General features: G+C 38.3%; 1 long non-coding RNA gene across 1 annotated transcript; it reads right to left on the reverse strand.

The window, feature by feature from the left end:
• Nucleotides 1–11099: 11099 nt before the first annotated feature.
• LOC139138739 (uncharacterized) lies at nucleotides 11100–12766 on the reverse strand. The gene is made up of 2 exons (XR_011553665.1): nucleotides 12030–12766; nucleotides 11100–11637 (listed from the first exon to the last, which is right to left on the reverse strand). It is a non-coding gene; the product is annotated as an uncharacterized lncRNA (long non-coding RNA).
• Between the last annotated feature and the right edge of the window lie 13405 nt (nucleotides 12767–26171).

Below are 26171 nucleotides of genomic sequence, written 5' to 3' on the forward strand. Positions count from 1 at the left end.
TCAATCAGTGCACATGTTTCACCAAAAAAATGAAGGACTGATGAAGACAACTCTATTCTCGAAAGGTAGCATCAAAGGATCGCAGTGTCACATTAGTCTTGCTACCCCAAAGGGCAGGACACGTAGATTAGGGCTACGTCTCGCCATGGCAAATCAACACTATACATAAAACGGCCAAACATAACATAATATACACTTACAATATACACAATTATATCATACACAAAATTCAAACAACTAAGATATGAACGATTTGCGGAGCTGCTTTCTCTTATTACATGTCACCAATTGTGTCTGCTGTCGAATTAATCTTCCCTGCACAGACCTTTGTTCCTGCTAAGGCAGCGATAACTTTGGCAACCGTTTTACTAATGACAATGCTGGTGAAGAAGAGGATGATGAATTCATACAATTACTAAATTTACTTGAAATGACATGAATGATTTGGGTCATGAATCACGCCATTACTTTGACAACAGCTTACTCTGACACATTGTTTCAGCTACAGAGCTACATTTCAACAACTACAATAGTGTCGTTCGTGTGGATCTTTTTGTTGCATTGATACTTTACTTAATTTTTTTAAAATACCATTATTCAAAAGAGGAAATATTTATTAACAGAAATATAAAAAATTTCCGTAAATTAATTTAAATATCACTTTTGATATCAATTTTGTGTTTTACATGCAAATACCATTACAACAGACAATATCTCACTTGATAGTGTAAAAGTGTGTTTAGCATAGTTAACAATGAATTTTCTAATTTCATATCTCATTTCTGCAAATTGCTTACCAGTGTAATTTATGGACATAAAGGGGTACGGCCTTCCTTGATAGCTCAAATTGTCAATTTTCTTGAAGTAAAGATAATAAGCTTTCAAATGATGTATGATGTTGCTGTGTGTTGTGGCTGTATGTGTTAAAATTTTAAAATATTGTTATTCAAAAGGGGAAAAATATTGTTTTCCATATAAACATGAAAATCAGTATAATCAATTTCAATATCTCTTTGAATATCCATTTTGTATTCTACATGGAAAGACCTTTCATTTGATATATCACTCGATATAGTTTAAGCGTATCGTTAGAGAATTTAACAATAAATTTCAAACATTATATCGCATTTATGCAAATTGGGTACCCTTCTTATTATACAAATTAGGAAGTTATGGCCCTACTTGGCAGCTCCACATCGTCAATTTTCTTAAAGTAGAGATAATAAGCTCTTAAATGATGTATGATGTGGCCGTATTTAAGGTGGGTACATTAAACTCCTAAAATAGGCCCTTTTGTGGATTCGCCGCTCGCCTAGAACAACATATTAAAAGTTTACTCGAATCTACCTTGGGGAAATATGCCTAATTTGCATAGGTCAAATATGGCGGCCAACCATCCGATAAAATAACATAATTGGCCATATATCACATGTTAAACAAGCTATTTCAGTGATTTCAAAGTCTGACACTAGTAATTTGGCTCAGGGAATCATTTTGGAGGTATAATATTTTATATAAACACTTCATTGAATTGCATAACTCCAATATGGCGGCCAACATTCCTACAAAAGACATTTTCGGTCGTATACCACGTATTAAACAAGCTATTTCAGTGTTTTGAAAATAACAGTATATTTCTTTGGCATGGAAAAACGGTTTTCGAGATGCAATAATTTGCACTGGCAATTTGTTAATTTGCATAAATCCAATATGGTGGCCAACATTACTACAAAGGACATTGTCGGTCATATACCCCGCATTAAACAAGCTATTTCAATGATTTTAAAGTTTTGATATTTTTCTTGGGTATGAAAAAACACTTTTAGTGGTTCAATTTTTACAAAGGACCTTTGATAATTTGCATAAATTAAATATGACTGCCATATTAATGCCCCATTGCTTAATAGCTTATAATATTAATAAGGATTTGGTATAGTTTTTAGCATTAGGAATCTATGAAGAAGAAACTGTTAAGTCCTTGGACATCTATTTTTAAAATTTTGATTTTTCTATATATGACGACTGTTAGTGGTTGTTAATCTTCTGAATAATATATTTTCTTTCTGAATATAGCACTGGATTCATCTGTCTACGGCATTATTTGTAATTTGTATAGGTGTTTAATACTGTACAGTGTCAAAACATGTAATCTGTAATGTTTACTGTTAAAAAAGACGTGTACAAAATCTTTAGTTTTTAACTTAGACTGAACCCCCTTCTTATGGATGAGTGTATCTTTATATGATCCCCCTAGATGATAGGCAAGAAGTCGTCACAGAGAACAGCAAAAATACAAAAAACACAACAAAGCTAAAAAACAGAAATGATACAACCAAAATAAAAAATGCCATAATATACACAAATTAAAACTTAGTACTATTGCAAACAAATTCATAACAACTCACAAAACTTAAAACTGCATGCTTTAGCAAAGGCTTACAATTAATCCAAATACGGAATCCAACTATTACACAATACAAACAAGTACATCTTGGGTCATTTTTCCAAGTGAAATTTTTCCAGTTGTACATGTTTGTATCGCGTAAGAGTTGGATTCTGTTTGGTTGATGAGTTGTTGAATTAACTTTAAGCCTTTGCTAAGCATGCACTTTTCAATTTTTGTGAGTTTGTGTGTTGATCAAGTTTTAAGAGTCTGACATTGTTTGCAACAGCGCTAAGTTTTAATTTGTCTATATAGTGGCATTTGTTATTTTTGGTCACATTATTTTTTGTTTCTGCATGTTTATTATCTTTGTTGTGTTTATTGTATTTTTGCTGTTATATGTGATGACGTCTTGCCTATCATCTAGGGGATATACCAAAGATGCACTCGTCCATAAGGAGGGGGTTCAGTCTAAATTAAAAACTAAAGATTTTGTACACGACCTTTTTAAAACAGCAAACGTTAAAGATGACATGTTTTGACACTGTAGAGTATAAGACACCTATAAAATTCACAATTTATGACGTACACAGATGAATCCAATGTTATATTCAGAAAGAGATTATTATTAGACGACTAACTATAGGTAAGCAGACGAGTAGGAGGCGGTTTACGGAATTTAACGGTACAGTTTGCCAGTAAAACTCCGAGGCCCGCAGGGCCGAGGAGTTTTCTGGCAAACTGTACCGTTAAATTCCGTAAACCGCCGACTACGAGTTCGCTGACCGTGTTATACCACGAATTTGCCGATCCGAGTTTTAGAGCCTTGTTTGCACGCCGAAAGTTTTTATTTGTAATTTTAGTGCAGTGCAAGTTGAAACTTTGGCAGGAAAACATTGACGCGTTTTGACACCTTGTTGAACGAAAGTGTAAAAAACTAACCCATGATTGGATAAAACAAAGTTGACATGTGTTGCTATTGTAGTGCGATGACGTGGTTGCGCACCTGGTTTGATTTGAATTGTATGAATTATGTTTGATTGATTGGTTGGTTGAATGAAGTGAAAAGGTGTTAGCAGATCGACGTTAGAGTCACGCTTTGCTCATTTGGGTCGAAAACTTTGAGCAGCATACACGCAATTGCCGAGTCGCTCTACGTATATCGATATGGCGGATGAAGTACAAATGAAAGCTGTATCCGGTGCACTTCAACTACCAAGGCCAAAGATGGAAAGAAAAGTGCCCCTGTCACGCCAGTGCTAACGGCCACAATCGGAAGACCAAGCTACACAGCCACGTCAGAGAAAGGCGCAACAGAAACTGCAAGTACAAAAAAATACGTGTAGATCCACAATGACTGTGGTACTGCGTGTGTGTTTGCCTGTGGCTAGATTTAACTTTACCAAAGGCGACTGAAACCTCTACATTCAGTGTTGATAACTGACTTTGAAGTCTTAAATTTCAGCTTCGAATGATCGTGATAACAATAACCTTAACACAGAAGTGATATTTGCAATCAATACCGTTATTTCACGGTGACCTGTAATTGATTTTGAGATGTACAGTCGTGCAAAATTAATTCAGTCCGGTGATTCTTTTAAAGTGTCTTTACTCTGTACTTAATGGTGAAATAAATTTCTTCTGGTATAATGTCTCGCATTTGTTTTTTTTTTACTCGTCGCCACGTGACTTTCTTTTGTTTAAAAAGTGTCCATTTTACAAGTTCTTTTGTTTAAAAGTGTCCGATTTACTAGTAAACCGGACAGTTTTTAACAAAAGAACTGTCCGATTTACTAGTAAATCGGACACTTTTAAACAAAAGAACTTGTAAATCGGACACTTTTTATACAAAAGAAAGCCAGGTGGTATATAATAAAATATTCGGTTATGGAAATTAGAGAGCATGGTTAGAACAATGGGCACGAGGCGGAGAGTGGTATAACAACCATTAACGGTAGTCATATATAGAAAAATCACAAAATAATTAAAATGCATGACTTTCTTATATCTCAAGAGTAATATTTTAATCCGTTCGGAAGTCATATATATGTAATTCTACCAAATTTGCTGTAACATTCTTTTCAAAATACAATATATTTATGGAGTATTTTAACAAGTTCAGGTATCACAGACACCTATTAAAATAAACTTTAATTCTTAAATGGATCATTAATGTAAGTATAGTAAATTTTCCACATTTATAAAAATAAATGTCAAAGGACTTAAGATTGAGCTGCACGTAGCCAACAGTTTTTTCAAAGGAATATTTCTCTTCTAAGGTGACATAGAAACCCATTGAAACTATCTTGTGAAATGTAATATTTGACTTGAAACAAGAGTATATGTAGAAATAAACGACAATTTAATTTTTCATTTCTATCCTCATTTTAAAACGGCATGGGTTGAAAGACTGACACTCAAAAAAGTGCTTAAAATCATGATTAGCAAAATAAAATGCCTCTAATTCAAAATTATTGCAAAGCAAAATAATTGTTTAGTTATATAGCATTTAAAGAACATAATGTGAAAATTTCAGAAAATTTGACCCAGCCAGACTAAATTTAAATTCTTAGGAAATTTGATATTGGGATAAAGGGAAGCAGAAAATCAGGTGATTTGCATACATTTGCATACATTAACATTTCTATATCATGCAACTTACGAATCTTTAGCAACTTTAAAATCACAGAAATAGCTTGATTAACACTTTGACTGCTGTAATTTGTTACACCAAAATGTTAATGCAATATTTTAACAATGTCTGTTAACATTTCTGTAATTTTTTCGTATTTTGGACCAAATGGATATACTTTTTCAACAGCTACAGTTTTTTATCAAATTTCTGGCAAAATGCAGAAAAAATTGACTGTGGTACATTTAATAAAGTTGGCAAAAATAGACTTTGGCGCTTAAAGGGTTAATTCGTGGTATATGACAGAAAATGTCTTTGTAGATATGTTGGCCACCATATTGGATTTATGCAAATTAACAACTTGCCAGTGCAAATCATTGCATCACGAAAATCGCTTGTCCATGCCAAAGAAGTATACGTTTGACTTTAAAATCGCTGAAATTGCTTGTTTAATATGTGGTATATGACCGAAAATTTCTTTTGCAGGACTGTTGGCCGCCACATTGGAATTATGCAAATTAAAGTTGCAATATGGATCAGAATTGTCGATTTTTTTTCGTAAAACTAAAGCAAATAGACCATAGTACGTTGAAGTACTCTTCTTAGCTAAGCCTCTTACCAATCCCGACACACAAATACGTTCATTTTGATACGTTGCGGCCGCCTAGAAAAGCTGTTTTGTAAACAAACTTTCAAAACAAAAACATTGGCGTTTTCTGCTGTGCACGTGACAAGTACAACCAAGAGTGATGACGTCGCACTGGAGTGCACGTTGGAGGGGCGATGTTGTTACGCTGACAGAACTGGACATATATAATGATAATTCATTGTAAACTTTGCGTTTGCCTAACTTTGGTAGCATCACAATGTTTCAGAAATATAAGTATATCGATATGATAAAGTACAGCTCTACAAAAGATCGTGTGATTGATTTTTCTCACCCATATACATGTATGTCAGTGCCGCGCCGTGTGGCACCTACTGTGTACGTTCGATCGATCGAGCGTCCAGACCACGTGCACTGATCTGGTTGTGTTCACCGCGTGCCTGACAGCGTTTCCGCAATCCTCTCCCCGTTGCATGTTGTTACATTTTTCATGTTAAAAGGCGAGGTATCTGCTCGCTATATTTATTTGAAAGCTTTGCCCACTTCAGTATCATCCACCACTGCAGAAGTTCGGCAACTGTCTTGCCCCTCAGTCTGGTCTTGCATGGCCATGTCAGCGCGTCGATCGACGGGTCGTAAATGAGACCATGCCATGCCATTAATGATGGAGACTGCCGTTTTTCGTTGTTTCCGAAAAATGCATATTTGACCTGAAGGATATAGATTATCAATGAATGCTAACAGATCTAAGTTATTTCCTTGCGGGGGGGGGGGGGGGGGGGGCTATGGCCCGGTTCACATTACAAATCGTGGGGTCCGCACAGCCACGGTGTTGGTAGGTCGGTGTTGCCCGAGAAAACACCGCTGGCTAGCGAAGCTGATCATCACACAGTGACGACGTTGGTGTTTTCGAAAGGAACTGTAGACAGAGTCTGCCTCCTCGTCGTGGTGCAGTAGTCGCGCGTCACTCATTTTCTGGTTCCATCTTTCGATCTGACCAAACAATGTTTATTTTGCCGACATTTTTTGCCAATTTCTTCCAGTTTTGCAAGGCCGAATCAGTCAGCTGAGACCAAGGCGCGGGCAGAGACCTGACTGCTTGCCCGTGAGAAGGCTAGCTAGGCATGTTGACACGATGTTGCAATTTCATAAACCGTTACCATGCATCAAATACGCATGCGTACATATTCAAATAGTAAAAATGACGTTTCAAATTCTGTGCTTTACTCTCGCAAACAGTACGTACCAAAACAGCAATTTATTCGGTAATTAAATCAATTTACTCAAATTACAGTCATCCCCGCGTTCCTGTCAATGGTCGAATCTGCAAATGAAATTGTTGTGGATTTTTCTATAAAGTTAGATCTTCGAAATATGAAGGTCAATTCTGATCCATATTGCAACTTTAATAAGTGCCTATATGAAACATTTTACCTCCAAAATGATTCCCTGAGCCAAATAACTAGTGTCAGACTTTGAAATCACTGAAATAGCTTGTTTAACATGTAATTTATGGCCAATTATGTTATTTTGTCCGATGGCTGGCAGCCATATTTGATTTATGCAAATTAGATATATTTCCTCAATTTGGATTCCAGTAAAGTTTTAATATGTTTTTCTGGGTATCTCTCTCAAATGCATTCTGAAGAAAAAAACTCTGATGCAATTTGTGGTGGGTTGGGTGCCAAAACCTCCTAGATTGCCTGGACTACTGTGCTCTTGTGTGAATCAGATGTAGCAACCTACTCGCATTCTATTCACTTTTGTGATCATTAGAAATGATTAGACATCAAGGAGGGCCTCGTCACTGCAGAGCTATTCGACCTCTTACTGTCGGGTTACTCTTCCATTATGCTCCGAAGAAAGTCTTTACAATTGATGTATTTAGGTGAGAGTTTGTTAGATTGACCTTCAGTGCGCAATTGCAATGAATTGAAAGTCTACATTCTTGTGATATGTCGTAAACAGTGTAAGTGTCCGACGAAGCGTAAAAGTCGCCTAGGGTGTGTTTTTATACGCTACGCAAAGACATCTGCCTGACTTTTATGAGAAAAAAAATGTAGTTTTACTGACCGAGTATCTGGTTTACAAGAACACTATGGTGTGTTCATTCAGCATCACGCGGAAATAGTCTCTATTTGAAGAAATTGTAAAGACTTTCTTTGTTGAACTCGTATGAGATCAGCGTGCGAAATTCACGCTAGCCCAATGGCCCAAGCCCAGCTGTTTTCATGCCGGACCAGTAACTGCTGAAAGGTGTCTTGCTGTTCCCAAAGACACGGGCCAGTAACTTTCCCTATATGTAAAAAGTTTACCTGAATGTTCTGCTAAGCTAATACTTGGCAAAAATCTTCAAAGATAAGAAATTTATTGTAAATTTCAAGAAATTTGCAAAACGTGAAATTTGAAAATAAAAACTGAACTGACTGATCTGAACTGCATCAAGGGGAAAGTCGTACCTCATGTTTTCTCGCGAGAGTAGTGGCGCGATTCAATATGCTCCCCATTTGTTAAGCATGTGTAGGTTCGAGATCTAGTGACAGTCATAAATGCGTCATTGTTCAGCGTATTGACCGTGTCGAGGTAAACCGCTCGTCGCTTTTTGGGCTAGTACCTGAAAAGCGACATGCAGTTTGACCCAACAGGGAGTGCTAGTGACCCATGGTGATCGATAAAACGCGAAGTGTGTGTAGATATGTGGATAGCAAACAGAAAGTAAATGAAGGCAACTTCAAAGTTCACACGTTGGATCTACCACTGTTAATGTATGATATATCAAGTGAAGCAGTTTGTGTTATTTTGTGTGAAGTATACAGGGCGAGGCGCGACTGAATCGTACATAAATCATGAAGACACCCTGACATTACACTTTTACATGATTTGGATATTTACAGCCACTAGACAACACGGTATCGAAATTAGAATTGTTTGGTCAGGTATGTGAGGTGGTAAAATCTCTGATATAGGATATTTACGCACAGTTTTTTACAAGTCTAGTATCGTATAATTTAGGTTTGAGTCGGACTGCGGAAGCCAGACTGTGGTCATGGGGCCATATCTGAAAGGTAATGGAATGCCGGATTTACTAACGATTTGACAAGTAGCCTATTATCTGGTCATGAGGGCTATAGCGCCCATCTCTTATCCCGAGAGGCCCTGCGTTACCAGAAACACATCGCTATTCCCCTCTGCCGTACGGCCCCGAGGGGTAATAGACGGGCGCTATAGCCCGAATAAAGACCAGGTTATAGGTGCTTTATAACACACCACATGCTCATATCATGACGTTACCATTACCTTTATGGGCTTTAATGTATTCTTAGCAATAACATGTCATGGATTTTACAATAATTGGCCTTACAATATTGCTAATACGTTTTTTTGCACATCACATATGTTTTAATGAAAACTCATGAACTGGGGACCGAAACAGTGTTCAACACGGGCTAGAAACACGAACGCATGTATTCTGAATTTAAAAAATTACGCGGTTACACTTTAACTTTCTGTGCAGTGACAATGTTATCCATGAATGTCTAGTTATTTTGGATGTGTACAACACATCCATGAAAATGACAGTTAGGCCAGGAAGAAAAAATAAATTTTCATCGGAATCGCCGCTTCTACTTTTGGCATATTTGAATTTTTTTTTTGATCGCGGCAAATTCTTACTTCCGCATTACAAATATTTTAGTATTACCGCTGGTGGCGCCCTACATTTTGTCGGGTTTTCGCGGGCACGGGATTTTGAATGAGACTTCCGACGTGTTTGGACTTAGTTGACCGCCAACACGTTGTTGTGACGTCTGAATTTGGCGAATCACGACGCAAAGTGGGTCGATTTTGCCAGAAATTTCCTCGTTTTGTAAAGGTTAGTACATGTCACATCATGAGTATTAATTTGATCGCCAACATTCGACGTGATGGCCAACAGTTAGTTCCAAAGACGCTATTCAGTGTTTGTCCTGATATTACGTTCGGCGATTTGTTCAACAAGATCGTGACAGCAGATGAACGGTGCATCCGATTGAATGAAAATTGCATCGAAAGTATAAAAATTTACGGCAATGACAAAACACATGGTTGCGTCGATGTTAAAGTACGATCTGAATGATGACTATATAACTTCACTCCGATCACAGTACAGTGTTGTTAGACCACTGTGTAAAATGTGTAGAGACAGTGGTAAAGAGGCCAAAACATGGGGCCAAAATAAAAACTCAGATGCTAGTTCCACCAGGACAATATTAAAGGACAATACTGAATTGTTGGATTTCAGTGATTTGCTGTACATTTCAGTTTATATTCTGAGAAAATGTTGAAATACTCAGAATATGTTGTGCAAACACTAACTGTGAATGTAATGGCCTATGTTATTGTTGGGAAATATATTATTGAATTCAGTTACCAGTATCAGTGTTTCTTGTCTGAGATATTTCTGGTAAAAAGGGAAACAATTATCTTGCCTTGTCTGCATCTGCGCAAAAATGCCAGAGAACCCGTTTACCTTCGGCCTAAATAAAAAAATAACAAAAAATTTCGCTCGCCGCTCCTGGGACTTGGTCCAAAAACTCCGATGAACAATTTTTTTTTCTCTGGCCTTAACGGGAGAACCATTTGATTTTTTTGTTGGGGGGGGGGGGTATGGAGGAATGGGTATGGGAGCATTTTTTTTTCCTGTCACAGTGACTGCAATTTTTTTTCTACTGCCAGAGCTGCATCATTTTTTTTTCAAATGGAGTAGCAATGCAAATTTTTTTTCTTTGTCATCAAGTTTGTGATGTGTTGTCATTATTTACGGCCTGAAACTCAGAAATTTCGAGTGACACCCCCGTCAACCATGATGAATTTGAGTAACTCCCCTCTCTAACTCTGAAATTTTTACTGATCCCCCCCACTTAGAAAAGTTAAATACAAATACATGTATTTGTAAAATTGTAAATTTACAAAATATTCTTATCGACTGAAAGTTTGTCGCACCAGATATCAACATCTTGGCTTTTAACGACGATTTTGACCGTTACCACAAAGCTTGACAGTTTGGGTTGAGCTTCTGCAAATATAGCTTGAATGACCTACCTACATGCGTCCACACTGGCTAAATTCTCCGTCTTCGATGCTACCGCGATGATTCTTGCTCTGCATATCTCAGAAAAATGATACATATTTCAAGCCTACCAAATCAGTTTTTACGAGGCACCAAATGCAAAAAAAATAATTTACATGTATACATACATACATACACACACGCATATATATATATATATATATATATATATATATATATATATATATATATATATATATATATATATAATATATATATATATATATATATATATATATATATATATATATATATATATATATTGTCATGTAGCGTGGTTGTAATATAGCTATTGTCGGGGTACGTGCACTCTGTGGCGTAGAGGCGTCAGGGCAGTTGACGTATAAGAGACGGCAATGATACACCGAAATATACTCTAAGTCGTAGCACTTTATTCAGCTGAGTAACATAAAGTTACACGGTAAAACTTCTATGTCTCACACTAGTCTAATAATAGGCGTCGGTCACGGTCAGTGTCGTCTCGAGCGTCGCAACAGGTTCTACTTTAACACACTAAAATGCAGAGTTTATATTGGGTGAATATCTGGCTTTGTCATGACTTTGGTATGCGTCTATCATTATCTAAAGAATTAACTAACGGCAGTCGGCATACGTGCAAAGGACAGGAAGGTCGCTCCCATCAGTACATCTGTCAACATAACGCAGGAGGTCCAGCTTAAGTGTCCGGTCGGTGTTAATGACTTAAGCTGTTGTCAAAACAATACGTTCACTAAAGACGGATGAACGGTTACATCAAAAGGTCACGAAAATAAACAAGGGAATCGTTCTCACGATGCACCACGTGCAGAAGAGGTTACTATAGGTCACAGTCATTGTCATAAATTCAAGTCATATCGAATGGCTACGTCACACCTCCCAACCAAGATCGAAAGACGTCCTCGCTCGATCTACAAATAAAAAAATTAACAAAACAATAAAACAAAACAAAAATTAACAAAGTCCAAAAATCATAAAAATACAACAGAAAGTAATCAATGAATACACGTGTTACAGAACACTATATGTAGGCTTACTAGAGAACACTACAGTTGCAATCATTCATAATCAGTTCATAAGAGTTCGATGTATATTCGCTACTAAATTCAATGTTGTCAATACTCTCAAATGATGATTCAAATTCAATATCACAGAGTCCATTCGTAAAGAATAATGACAGAGTCATTGGTCCATTCGTAAAGAAAAATTACAGAGTCATTGATCATGGTTTCAGTGTTATCATTTCTCATATGTACATGGGTTGCATTCGCCTCTAACAGTTCACTGGCAAGCAGGTACTTACATAATACAGGAGTTGCATTGTCAAGTGGGTTGATTCTCGTATTGTCACTACAATATTACACATGTCCGTTTTCTTTTATCTTCTTCAATGTCCGTAAAAACGTTGTACTAATTCACACACAGCTCATCCAGCTGCCCTGTCTGCTCGGCAGACACATCTGTCGTCTCGCAGAGATTCACGCGGCTCCTCGAATTACCACCTTTGGGCAACACGATATCCGGGCCGGTTGCCAGTAATTCGCCTGGGTCGCAATTTTCCTCGGTCCTCATAAAGGCACGTCTGCCTAGAACCGGCATTCACTGGGTGATCATCATTATTAAACACGTCGTCATTTTCAGCACCCAAATTCGATACACATACAATAACATCATCGTCGTCACAAAATTCAAAACACATCTCGTCGGCATTACAAATTACCTTCAAGTCAACGCCTCCTGTGGCCGGTTGACAGTAATAAGCCTCTGCCGGAGCCTCGGTTTTCGTCCACTACAGACCGGAACGTTGGCTGATGATCGTCTCCGCGTGCTGGAATCATCACCCGGTTACTACTGCTACTGTCGTCTACTGCTACACGCGCCATAGTCGTCGTCGTCGTTTTGTAACAATGTGAATTACATCAACAGTTCGTTTACAGGTTCACATTCACATGTCTCTTCTTAAAGCCCGGCTCGAAATGGACCGGGATCAGGATTAGTGCCTAGTTTGGGTGGGCGTTTTGGGCATGGCTCTGCATAATGAGTCTGTTGGCAACGGTTGCGATCGTTCGCATTATCTGCGTAATCTGGTTGCTCTCAAATCAACTCAGGCTGGGTACGTACGGCCTTCGTTTCCCGGTTCGTTTCAGTTATGCCATGGCAATACTCGAAAGAAAAAGAAGGAAAGAAAAACTAGGAAGGAAAAGGAACACGTCAGGAAAATGGTAGGAAATAGGTAAACGGCGACGTCATGACCGATCGCAAAAAAAGGAAGTTCGCGGAAGGGTCGAGACTTCCTTGAATCTCGTGTATCACGATATCTGTAATAGCGATCGCGGTCAGTTGCTCGGTTGCTTGGCGGCGGAGTGATATCGAAAAATTATCACGAGTTATGTTTATTTTCGGAGCAATTGCAAGTTTTGCTCGAAACGTTTGTTAACCTTCGACTGGAATCAATGACAGACTGGGTTCCTCTCGTCTTTCTTTCTTCCTCCATGGTTATTGAAGGAATTAAAGTCCAGCTTTTGCCGAAATATTATTACGATGTAGCGCGGAATCAATGAGCTGTCCTCAGACACGCGTATCCTAAAGCGTTTACAAGATTGGGTGATGGCGCTTACTTGCTCATCTTGAACTGAAAGATTGAATGTTTCAACTGTTCAAATATCTTACAATTTTTGTTAAATTCTGATCACAGAAGTCCAAATGTAACTGGGATAATCGGTATGTCAAAACCTTACTAGTACCAGCCCTCCGAACACGACATGTCATTTCCACGTGTAAAAACACGTGTACATACGGCCGTTTTCGGGGCCAGCATATATATCCAAAACAACTGTTCAGTACCGTCACGTTCGGCCGTAGATTTGGAAGGGGAGAGTTGTTAAAAACGTGGATCTCTTCGACTGACAATAATTAAATTGATCATGGAGGCTACCGCCATGTTTTGATGGTTATTTTCGATGCCATTCTCAGTGCAAACTACGGACTCTGCTTACGCGCTTTTCGCTAGAAAACATCGTACTACGGGTAAGCTTACTGACTAGTCCTCTTGCTAACTCACGTCTGAAAATGGTTCACTTTCGTGATGTCATTGCACCATAAACGCTAGCAAAAGAGTTGATGGCAACACAAAGTTTTCATCCTTCGCTCGCTGATATAACTCTAAGTTTACATATAGTTTGTTTACATCGTAATTGTTCTCGTATGCACAGCAAATGTTTGACCAGTTTACGCCTCTGCGCGTCACCGAATGATTGACAATTGTTTGAATCATGGAACGACTGTCTCCTGAGGGCCATTCCCTTTGTTCAGAAAGCGATTTTCCCCCTAATCGTCGTAGTTTTAAAAAACTTTGTGAAACTTTGCAGATATCTGTATGGCCTAGGTGTTTATGAAACAGTCTATGTTCATGGTATGCCAATAATGTTTGTTTGAGAATCGTTTAGGCCGATTTTCACGGAGCGGTCTACCTTGCTATTGCCAGTTGTCACTCAAGCGCCATTATGAATTTTCAATAAGTTAGGGGCCTTTTATACCCCGCACACCGGTTTAATAAGCACAAATTCTCAGATCGTTCAATGTCCGTATTTCTACTGAAAATTCTCGTAGATAGGCAGGCAATATTTGAACGTCGTCACCAAGTCTTGATGGAGTTACAACAGTTCTGGCTTCTGTATATCCGGCCATATCAGGATATCTTGAAACAGAGGTGTTGATTGATCGTTGTCTACGGCCTGGCATTATAATAAACCAATGTTCGAGCACAAAAATGGAAGTACCATCCTTCGAAAGATGAGCGGCACCAAAATATCACGTCGAGCAGAAGGCGCTGGCTTGAGTCGATCCAAACCGCTGCACACCAAATATGTCACGTAGCGTGGTTGTGATGTAGCTATTATCGGATACGTACACTCTGTGGCGTGGAACGTTAGGCAGTAGACGTATAAGAGACGGCAACTGGTACACAAATATACTCTAAGTCGTAGCACTTTATTCAGCTGAGTAACATAAGTTACACGGTAAAACTTCTATGTCTCACACTAGTCTAATAATAGGCGTCGGTCACGGTCAGTGTCGTCTCGAGCGTCGCAACAGGTTCTACTTTAACACACTAAAATGCAGAGTTTATATTGGGTGAATATCTGGCTTTGTCATGACTTTGGTATGCGTCTATTATTATCTACAGAATTAACTAACGGCAGTCGGCATACGTGAAAAGGACAGGAAGGTCGCTCCCATCAGTACATCTGTCAACATAACGCAGGAGGTCCAGCTTAAGTGTCCGGTCGGTGTTAATGACTTAAGCTGTTGTCAAAACAATACGTTCACTAAAGACGGATGAACGGTTACATCAAAAGGTCACGAAAATAAACAAGGGAATCGTTCTCACGATGCACCACGTGCAGAAGGGGTTACTATAGGTCACAGTCATTGTCATAAATTCAAGTCATATCGAATGGCTACGTCACAGCTACATCACAATACATATATATATATATATATATATATATATATATATATATATATATATATATATATATATATATATATATATATATATAATCATACGCGTATGCATAGAGTGTATTCATTCAGACATGTAAAATACATAAATTTATATGTCCATACATATATCATATGTATACACGTACACACATAATGTCGCACAAACACACACACTACACACACACTACACACTACACATAAATATATACATACATACATACATACATACATACATACATACATACATACATACATACATACATACATACATACATACATACATTCATACATACATACATACATACATACATGCATGCATGCATGCATGCATACATACATACATACATACATACATACATACATACATACATACATACATACATACATAGACTATAGAGCCTGGACAAGGGTCGAAATTTACATCGAACCTCGCCGCGAAAAATTCTATAGACCTCGGTCTGACTTACTGATACAGGTGGACCTCGTTCTGACATACTGATAGAGCTGCAAAATTTTATATACATATAACCTCGTTCTGACTTACTGATACAGCTGGACCTCGTTCTGACTTACTGATAGAGCTGCAAAATTTTATTTACATATAACCTCTTTCTGACTTACTGATAGAGCTGCAAAATTTTATATACATAGGACCCGTTCTGACTTACTGATTCCACCGCAAAACGATGCTGTGCGTTCCTTGCGTTGAAGGTGCTGGACGGGAGGCGGTATGCCTCTCGCGCCGCGCTGGGAAAACACAGTGTTGCACGCAGGGCCATGGAGCTAAAACATTAAAGAAGGTACCATGGCAGGGCTAAGAATGATCCAGGCTGGGTGGAATTATTGTAGCCCATATGCTGTGCGCCGGCTTTTCTGACCTGTTATCTTTGCAGCACTGGCCTGTAGGGGCTGCTGCTTCACAGCAACACGTTAGGAAAAGACCGCGCACAGCCCGGCCGGCCGTGAGCTGCCTTTTTTGCGGCTAGACTAAAGCTAATACACGCATAGTGCTAGCGCTTATGCTATTCAAGTGCATTTGAACTTTCCGGTTTATTTTGTGCTAGCGACAACAATGACCGTGGTATAGGTATCAGGAGAGATCACCGCTGATCTGGGCTGTTCGTAGAAGAAACGACATGCGCTAGGCGTCGACCACACAGTGCTCGTTCACTGCAGGTCACTGCAGTCGGCTGTGCAACCTACTTTTGCGGTCTACAGAGTTACGAGAATAAAGACAAAAATGTTATTTTGATTTTTGGTGCAATAAACCCATGCACCATGATGGATGAAGGCAAATTTGGGTAACAGGACAGCAATTCTTGGTCTTGGGCGTTCCTCGGGGCATTCGACGCAAGGAGAATGGCGGTACGCAGAGCATGGTCCTTGGTTGTGTTTACGAGAATTAGAAATGATCAAACATTCCGATTCACCAGTCAACCAGCGACACTCAGCCGATAGAGTATATGGCATTCATCGAACATGGCATGGAGGTAGAAAGAGACCTCTTGCGACCTCCATGCCGTCTTCAATGAATCTCATATACTCTGTCGGTTGAGCGTCGCTGATAAGTCTCCACGGACACCGTCCGGGGGGACTTATAGGTTTGGTCATGTCCGTGCGTGCGTGTGTGCGTCCGTGCGTGCGTGCGTGCGTGCGTGCGTGCGTCCGTCCGTTCACGCAGATATCTCAGACATGCTCTGGTCAATTTCTTTCAAACTTTGCACAAGGATAGTACCTTACCCCATACAGATGCACGTCGATTTGTTTCACAATGCGATCAAATTTGGCCGTGTTAGAGGACTTTTTAGTTTTCACCTCCATAGACTCCCATGTATAAGGCAGTCCATGGACTCCCATGTATGAGGCCAAGAAATAAAAATTTAGTTTCTCATCGTATTCATATTGCAAAAAGGATGCAGTGGCACAGTTTTTAGTCTCCACGGATGAAGTCCAGGGGGCTTATAGATTGGGTCATGTCCGTCCGTGAGTCCATCCGTGAGTCCATCCGTTCACGCAGATATCTCAGATATTTTGACAAAATGTCACGTGACCTTTGTGACCTTTGACCTCAAATATATATATATGTCTATAAGTCGGTAACCACAAGTGCTACACCCTTCGTATACATATATCAATATCACATATTGTACCTCATTAATTATGTGCATATCTAATTTTGAGCGAGTCAGTAGAGCTAGAGGTCTGATTTTTGGTATATAGGGATAACTTAGCAGTACAATTTTTTGACAAAATGTCACATGACCTCGGTGACCTTTGACCTCAAATATACATATTTGTCCATAACTCAGTAACCACAAGTGGTACACCCTTCATATATGGTATGATAGGAGACCTTATGATGCTTCATACTGTACCTCATTAATTATGCGTATATCTAATTCTGAGCTGGATGTCTGATTTTTGATATATAGGGATAACTATGGGATAGAAATTTTTTGACCAAATGTCATGTGACCTCGATGACCTTTGACCTGAAATATACGTTTATGTCGATAAATACGGAACCACAAGAGCTATGTCCTTTATATTTAGTAGGATGGGAGACCTTATGACAACACACGCTTTCCTCATTAATTATGCACACACACATATATATATATATATATATATATATATATATATATATATATATATATATATATATATATATATATATATATATAATTTTGGGGGTATATTTTAAACAATCAGTCATTCTGTGTTTTAATGAAATTGGTGTCATGTCAGTTGTAAGATAGGAACTTAAAAGTGTCAATTCTAAAGTTTGAGTACAGTATTTTGAATGAGCTGTATGTATTCCAACTCTCTTTATGCATAAGCATATGTCCAGAACTGTTGTAAAGAAAATGTGATTGAAACGTTAGTGCATGTTACTTAGTAATACTAAATTCTCATAGAGAAAACATAAAAGTATCAGGAACTTGCCATGCTTTTCATATGAAGGGCATGCTGAAAAATATGTTTGATATTATAAAGAAATGCGCCCAAGGGCACGCCGAAAAATTTTTAACATACAGATATCTCAAATATATATATGTCAAATATATAAAGTTTTGCACTAGGACAGGGCTCTAAAAAATATTTCTTATTATTATTTTCGCGCCGAAAAATGCAACTCAATGCTGAAATTTGTGGCTGCCACAATGCATTTTATGCAAGTATGAGCCCTTGTTGAACTTTTTACTCAAATTTATCTTCATCCATCATTGTGCATGGGTTTATTGCACCAAGATTTCAGTATTAATTTTTTTTGTTATTCTCGTAACTGCGTAGACCACGAAAGTTCGTTGCACAGCTGATGGACTGTTGCGGTCTCAGTGAACGATCGTTGTATGGTTGACGCCGTTGTACGGTTGACGAGTAGCCCTGCGTACAGGTCTGTGTGTTCCCGGCGTTATACGGCCTCCACCACAGCCGTATAACGCCGGAACACACAGACCTGTACACAGAGCTAGGCTACGAGCAGCCCAGATCAGTGGTGATCTCACCTGATAGCAATACCACGATCATTGTTGTGGCTAGCTTACTAGATCAAAATAAACCGGAAAGTTCAAATGCACTTGAATAGCACAAGCGCCAGCACTATGCGTGTATTAGCTTTCGTCTTGCCAGGCTCTAGCCGCGTACAATGCCTGGCAGAGTTCAATCACGCTTTCTGAGCACAAGCATCACTAGGTATTACACTTAATCCAAGACGAGTCTGTAGGCTTATGTAAAAGCTTCCCACCGAGTCTGTGTATAAAATTCCCAGCTAGCTGTATGTAAAATTTTCCACCAAGTCTGTGTGCAAAACTTCCCAGCGTGCTGTTTCTTCAGAACGAGTCTGTATGTAAAATTTACCCACCGAGACTGTGTATAAAACTTCTCAGCTATAGCTCTCTTCAGAACGAGACTGTATGTAAACTTTGCTGTGTGTAGTTGTAAGATCAGAACGAGGCCCGATATATATAAACTTTTTGCAGCTGTATCGCTGTATCAGAACGAGGTTATATATGTAAGAAACTCAGCTCAGCTTCATCAGAACGAGGCTGTATATGTAAGATTTTGCAGTGCTGCCAGATACTATAAACGTCAGCAGCTGCCTCGAAAACGAGGCTCAATGTAAAATCTTCGAGCTGTATCAAAGTCCGATGTATGTATGTATGTATGTATGTATGTATGTATGTATGTATGTATGTATGTATGTATGTATGTATGTATGTATGTATGTATGTATGTATGTATGTATGTATGTGCGTTCTTATGTATGTGTGTATGTATGTATTCTACATGTATGAATGAATACGCTACATGCGTGCGCGTATTTTTTTCTATATGTATGTATGTATGTTTATGTATGCATACGCAAACATGTGTGGGGCAATGTATCTGTGTATGTGTATACACACGCACACACACACACACACACAGACACACACACACACACATATATAGATAGATAGATATATATATATATATATATATATATATATTTATTTATTTATTTATATATTATTTATATATATAATTCCTTTCTCTATATACATTTTCCACCTTTTCTATTTCTAAAAAAGCTTGATTGTGTAAATTAATTTTTTTACATTTGGCGCCTCGTACAGTTTTGATGGTTGAGACTTGGTCATGTCGTGCAGGTTTTCCCGTCCACGATTGCAAAGATATATCATAATGTCAACAAATCCCCTTTTTGATGTCCCCGTGGTGTTGAACGATCAAGAGCAGACGACAGCATAACTTTTGTCACGTCCTCCTTTGTTATCGGTTCTTTGTGTTGAGTCGCTCCTTTTCCCTCAACTGTCAGTTTCACCAGCATTGCAGAAAACAAGTCATTCGCTTCCTTGAAATTGTCGTCATTAATAATGTCGATGCCACGCTGTCTCAGAAAGTATCTTTGAAGGCCACCGTATAGTTATCATTGATTTTCTGGAATACAGTTCTGCGTTACCCTGCCGAACCCCTGCATAGAAAGTTCCAAAGAACGAGCATTGTTCACCAGGCGATTTTTCCACAGCGGCCATAGTGGGGTAGTTTCTTTGCATAATGAAGCCAAAATGTCCTTAGCATACCAAATGACGTCCGTCGTTGCATTTGAATCTTTTTATGAGCTGTTCAAGTTCTTCTGCGGATGGAATGCAAAATCTCATATAACAGATTTTTGAATTATTATTTTGTGTATTTTTATGTACGGTTGTATGTCTTTTCACGTGACTCTTTTGGACTGTACCATTGTGAAAACTACGCCTACTATAAGGATGGATAGGTAAGCCCCCACTATGAAGGATTCAACGTAAAAATAGGCCAAAAATTTTAGAAATGGGGAATAAAAGTCATACTTTGTTTGAGTGTTTTTATATCAAAAGCAATAAATATTTCTCATTAAAGACTTGATTATGAAAATTGATCATCCTAGATTCAATGTGATATGATGTTTTGATTAAAGAATGCACATTATCAATGCTTAAAGCCCGATTTTAAAATGGTGCAGGCCAGGCTAATCATGTGCAGCTACTCTGCTCTGAGTTGGCTGCCAGGTTAGGCTAGCCAGCCATTTGCAAGAGGTCATTTGTATGTAATTAGGGTTTGCAAATGTCAAGGTCACATACCCAGCCAATTGTGAGAAGAAGATTTTAAAGTATTATTTTTCTGATTTTTCTATACCTTTCCTATACCTATGCAGCTAAGCTATGGCACTGGCTCATTCTGGCTTATGTGAGAGAGAACAATGACCAGTGGGGGCACGAATTGCACACCGAAATTTTGGGAATACCCCTTGACCTTTGCACTTGGTATGATCCCTCACTTCATTAGATATGCACAACGTAATTCTGGACCACCAGACAGAGCTAGACATCTGACGTTTGGTATAATGGGTGACTAACGGAACAAAGTTTCCTGACAATAAGTCATATGACCAACCACTTCCTTACCTAATTAATTGTGCGTATATCTAATTCTAGGCTAGCTAATGGAGCTAGATGTTTGACTTTTGATATATAGGGACAATTTTTTGACAAAATATAACATGACCTCTATGACCTTTGACGTCAAATATACAACTATGCCCTACGTTCGTCATATTTGGTATGATGGGAGACCTCATGATGCTACATCCTGTAGCTCATTTATTATGCGCATATATTATTCTGGGCAATAAGGCTTGAGGTCTGAATTTTGGTATATAGGGAAAACTATGGGATACAACTGTTTTGACAAAATGTCATGTGCCCTCGATGACCTTAGACTTCAAATATACATATATGTCCATAACTCAGTAACCACAAGTGCTACACCCTTCATATTTTGTATGATATGAGACCTTATGACACAACATCCTGTACCTCATTACTTATGCATATATCTAATTCGGGGCAAGTCAATACAGCTAGAGGTCTGATTTGTTGTATAGAGGGAAAACTCTGGGATACATTTTTTTTAATGTCAAATGACCTCGATAACTTTTGACCTCAAATATACATATATGTCCATAATTAAGTAAACTGAAGCTACACCTTTCATATTTAGTATGATTGGAGATCTTATGGCACATATCCTGTACGTCTTTAATTATGTGCATATCTAATTTTTGGCAAGATAATAAAGCCAAAGGTCTGATTTTTAGTATATAGAGAAAACTATGGGATACAATTTTTTACAAATTGTCACGTACCCTCGATGACCTTTGACTTTGATTTCGCGAACATACCAATAGTCTTTATCTTTTTGTATATCTATTTCTCTAATTGCCCCTGTGCATTGAAATGTCTCCTAACCTGGTCATTGCCGCTTTGCAGCTATATTTATCACTATAATAATTATTTTTATTTTTATTCTTTTTATTCTTTCTACTATTCTTGTTCTTCTTCCGTCGTCTAAATGCAACTGCCAAGCGAACACTGGTGGCGCTAAAGATTTCAAATGTGGCAAAACTCCTCCAAGTAATTTTGATCACATTACCATAACAGTGCGTCACATGATCTGGCAGACATTTTGAATTTAATCTTTAAAATTGACCTTATTTGTATAAAAAACTAATCAATCAAAATTCTGTACTACATTTTTTTTGACCAGGCTCCTTCATGCAAAATATTAAGGTCACAGACTGTGTAAATTTTTAGAAGATTTTTAAAGCTTTATTTTCTTGATTTTTTCAATGACCTTTGACCTCCCCTATACATATGCAGCTAAGCTATGGCAATGACAGGCCTACGTAAGAGTCTGAGAGAGCTAGTGCCTAATGGTAGAGGACCAAATTGCACACCGAAATTTCGGGGATGTCCCTTGACCTTTGACATTACCATCACCCCGCATCTCATTAAATATACACATATTCTAATACGGTGATCTCAATAGGGTTCGAACTCACAACATACGGTACCCAGTCACCTAATTCTGAACTTGCAAATAAAGCTAGAGGTCTGATTTTTTTGTATACAGGGTTAAGTATGGGAACAAAGTTCTTGGCCAAAATGTCACATGACCAGCCACTTCCTGTGCCTCTTCAATTATATAAATATCTAATTCTGGGCTTGCTTATCGAGTTAGAGGTGTGATTTTTGGTACACAAGGAAAACTATCTGATAAACTTTTTTCACAAAATATCACGTGACCTCGATGACCTTTGACCTCAAAATACGTTTTATAACTTTAAATCACGAACCACAAGTGCCACAACCTTCATATTTGGTATAATGGGACACCGCATTAATTATGCACAAATCTAACTTTGAGCTAGCCAATAGAGCGAGAGGTCTGTTTTTGGTACACAGGGATAATCGTACGACAAAATTTTGTTGACAAAATGTCATTTGACGTCGATGACCTTTACCTCAAATATACATATATGTCAGTAACTCAGTAACTACAAGTGCTACACCCTTCATATTTGGTATGATTTTAGACCTTATGACGCAAGTGACCCAAGCGTGATCAATAAGCCACAGCATTGCTGCGTAATCACAGCTACAAGTAGATGTGACCATGTTCATGTGGTTTTATATCCAGAGACCTTGTGTTTAAAAAAAAGAGTTTTCAAATGCATATACAGGACCAGGGTGCTTGAGAATTTTAGAATTGGGTTGGTTATTTTGGCATTGGTTGTGCCTGGACAATAGGAATGACTAAGTTTTTGGATAGGGCTGGCTCTCACATTATGTCAGATCTCTTTGTTGTAAACATGGTTACACTTACGCCATATGTACACCTTCAATCACAGGCAGTCATGCTTCAGCGACATTGGCGCTATTTTTTAAAGATGCTAGCCCGCTTGGCCAGTAGAAATTTGCATGAGTTCGCATACTATGAGAGTGAAAGTGTTTTCGCTTACCATAACATATCGCAAACCTGCCACCCTCAACATTTCCACAAGCACGGAAGTCCTATGAAATGGTAGGAAATATTCTCACCTACAGTTGGAGATGCTCAGAGGTATTGCCTATCCATCCTGCGACCATACACCATTTATACAGGAAACAATAGTTATCATGTTTTTATTTCGTCAGCCCAACAACTCCCCGCAAAAGCAAAACAAAACAACACACATAATCAAATTCACAAAAACAGGATCAATACGAACACGCTATGTAAATATTCTTTGCAACCATATATATCACGTGTCAAATGAAGTCCGCTAGCAGAAATAATAATAAAAAGGTGAGAGACATTCTTCTAGAGAGCATGACAGTCAATCCCAAGTCAAAGTATCAAAAGCTTGATGAAAGGATCCAATGTGTGCATTTTAGTGGCGTTTATCGTCGTATCTTTGGCAATATCTTTAGCAGGTATGTAAAGGTGAACATCATCACCTTCGTAAGATATTATCTTGTGGACCCAAGTTCAGAGAACCTCGCAGGATCAACTGGAACCATAATTTTAAGATCGTTATGGACTCTGTTGAAGAATATGCCAGGAAATGGGCTAAAAGGGAGGATGTAGAGTTGGACACACTGTCAGAATGGGTCAAATCTGTGAGGAAAATAGTGCGTGGCCGTATTGGCCGACTAAGATCACATGTTTGCAGAAGACCCTATTCTGTATTTAAAGATACTGATACTGTTAAGTGTTTGAATGATATCCATGACAAATATGTTGTCGTTCCTGCTGATAAAGCTGCCAATAACATTGTATTTGTCTGTAAGAAGTATTATTTTGAATGTCTTATAGACGAACTTGGTGTAACTAAGACCTCCACCAACTCCACTTACAGACAATCAATGTTCAGCAAATCCGAAATTTTGGCAAACCATAAGTCATTCATGAATAATTTTAATGTTACAATAAAGGATGACCATAATAAGTTGCCTAGCTTATACTGTATACCAAAGCTCCACAAAACACCTTACAAAGCTAGGTTTATCGCAGGATCTTCAAATGTTCAACTACAGAGTTATCGAAGATACTGACTTCTGTTCTTTGTACTGTTAAACGGGGACTTCAAGCATACTGTGATGTTGTCTTTTCTCGGAGTGGTATAATCAAATGTGGATATTAACAAATTCGAAGGAACTCTTGGAAAATTTGAAATCAAGATCTGTTTCAAAAATAACATCTATTAAAACTTTCGATTTTCAACATTGTATACCACAATACCACATAATAAATTGAGGAACGCTTGAAAAACATCATCAACCAAGCATTTTTCTACAAAAACGGTTCACGCCGTTACAAATATGTGGTATTAGGGTATAATTCTACATATTTTGCGCTAAAGTGTTTTATACCGAGAAAGACATTATCAGTATGCTTGATTTCCTCATCGACAACATATTTGTAGAATTTGGAGGGCATATTTTCCAACAGTGTATAGGAATTCCTATGGGCACTAACTGTGCTCCCTTGCTTGCAGACTTATTTCTGTTCTCATATGAGGCAGAATTTATCCAGAACTTAATTAAACAGAAAAAGGTCTCTGTAGCTCGAACTTTCAACCTAACATATAGATACATAGACGATGTTATTTCTATGAATAACTCTGAATTCAGTAAATATCTCGCTATGATTTATCCTCCAGAATTGGAGATTAAAGAAACTACAGAAACGGCCTTTTCTGCTTCATATCTGGACATTTTACTTGAATTTGACTCTAATGGTCACCTTTCTACTAGGCTATATGACAAGAGAGATGATTTTAACTTTAGAAGCATCAATTTTTCACACCTCATAAGTAATATTCCACTCTCACCAGCTTATGGGGTATACATTTCCCAGCTTATTCGATATGCTAGAGCATGCAGTTCATATGGTGATTTTGTAGAGAGACATGGCCATCTCTCTTACAAACTATTAAATCAAGGTTACACCAGAGCAAGACTTGTCTCTACATTCAAACGCTTTTTTGGCAGGTATTGCAAGCTGGTAGATAAATACAATATCTCTCTTCGACAAATGATCACTGATGGCATCGGTGACATTGGGCCTTAGTTAGTGACCACTACCTATCTGACTTATAGATTGATATATGGCGGGTGCCACATGTGGGGCAGGATGCGCTTACTGTTTTCGAAACACCTGACATCACTTCTTGGTCTTCTGGCCAGAGGTCCATATATCTTTCTTTCATGAATATGACTTTGTTTGTGTACCGTCTATTTACTGCCTGTTCTGTGCTGTTTTGTGTCTATGTTTACAACTATTGTCTTGCGAATTCCGACCTACTGTCATTGGATTATGGATTGGTATGATTGTGATTATCCTATTTGTTCCTCCAGGTTCATTCTTAACTGTAAATGAATGTCGTTGAGCTGGGCACTGTCTCCCTTCTTCGCAAATTAACAATTTCTGATGCGTTTTGAACATGATGTCACTTCATACGTGTGAGGCTTGTCTCTTTCAAATGTAGCGATTAAACCCGGCGGTTCCTGATGGTGTAGCCTTCAAAGTTGTCGTCGTTTGTAGAGACCTCGTACATTAATGTACAAGATCTACG

This window comes from Ptychodera flava, chromosome 8, assembly GCF_041260155.1.
Source record: "Ptychodera flava strain L36383 chromosome 8, AS_Pfla_20210202, whole genome shotgun sequence".
In the NCBI taxonomy this organism is placed as follows: Eukaryota; Metazoa; Hemichordata; class Enteropneusta; family Ptychoderidae; genus Ptychodera; species Ptychodera flava.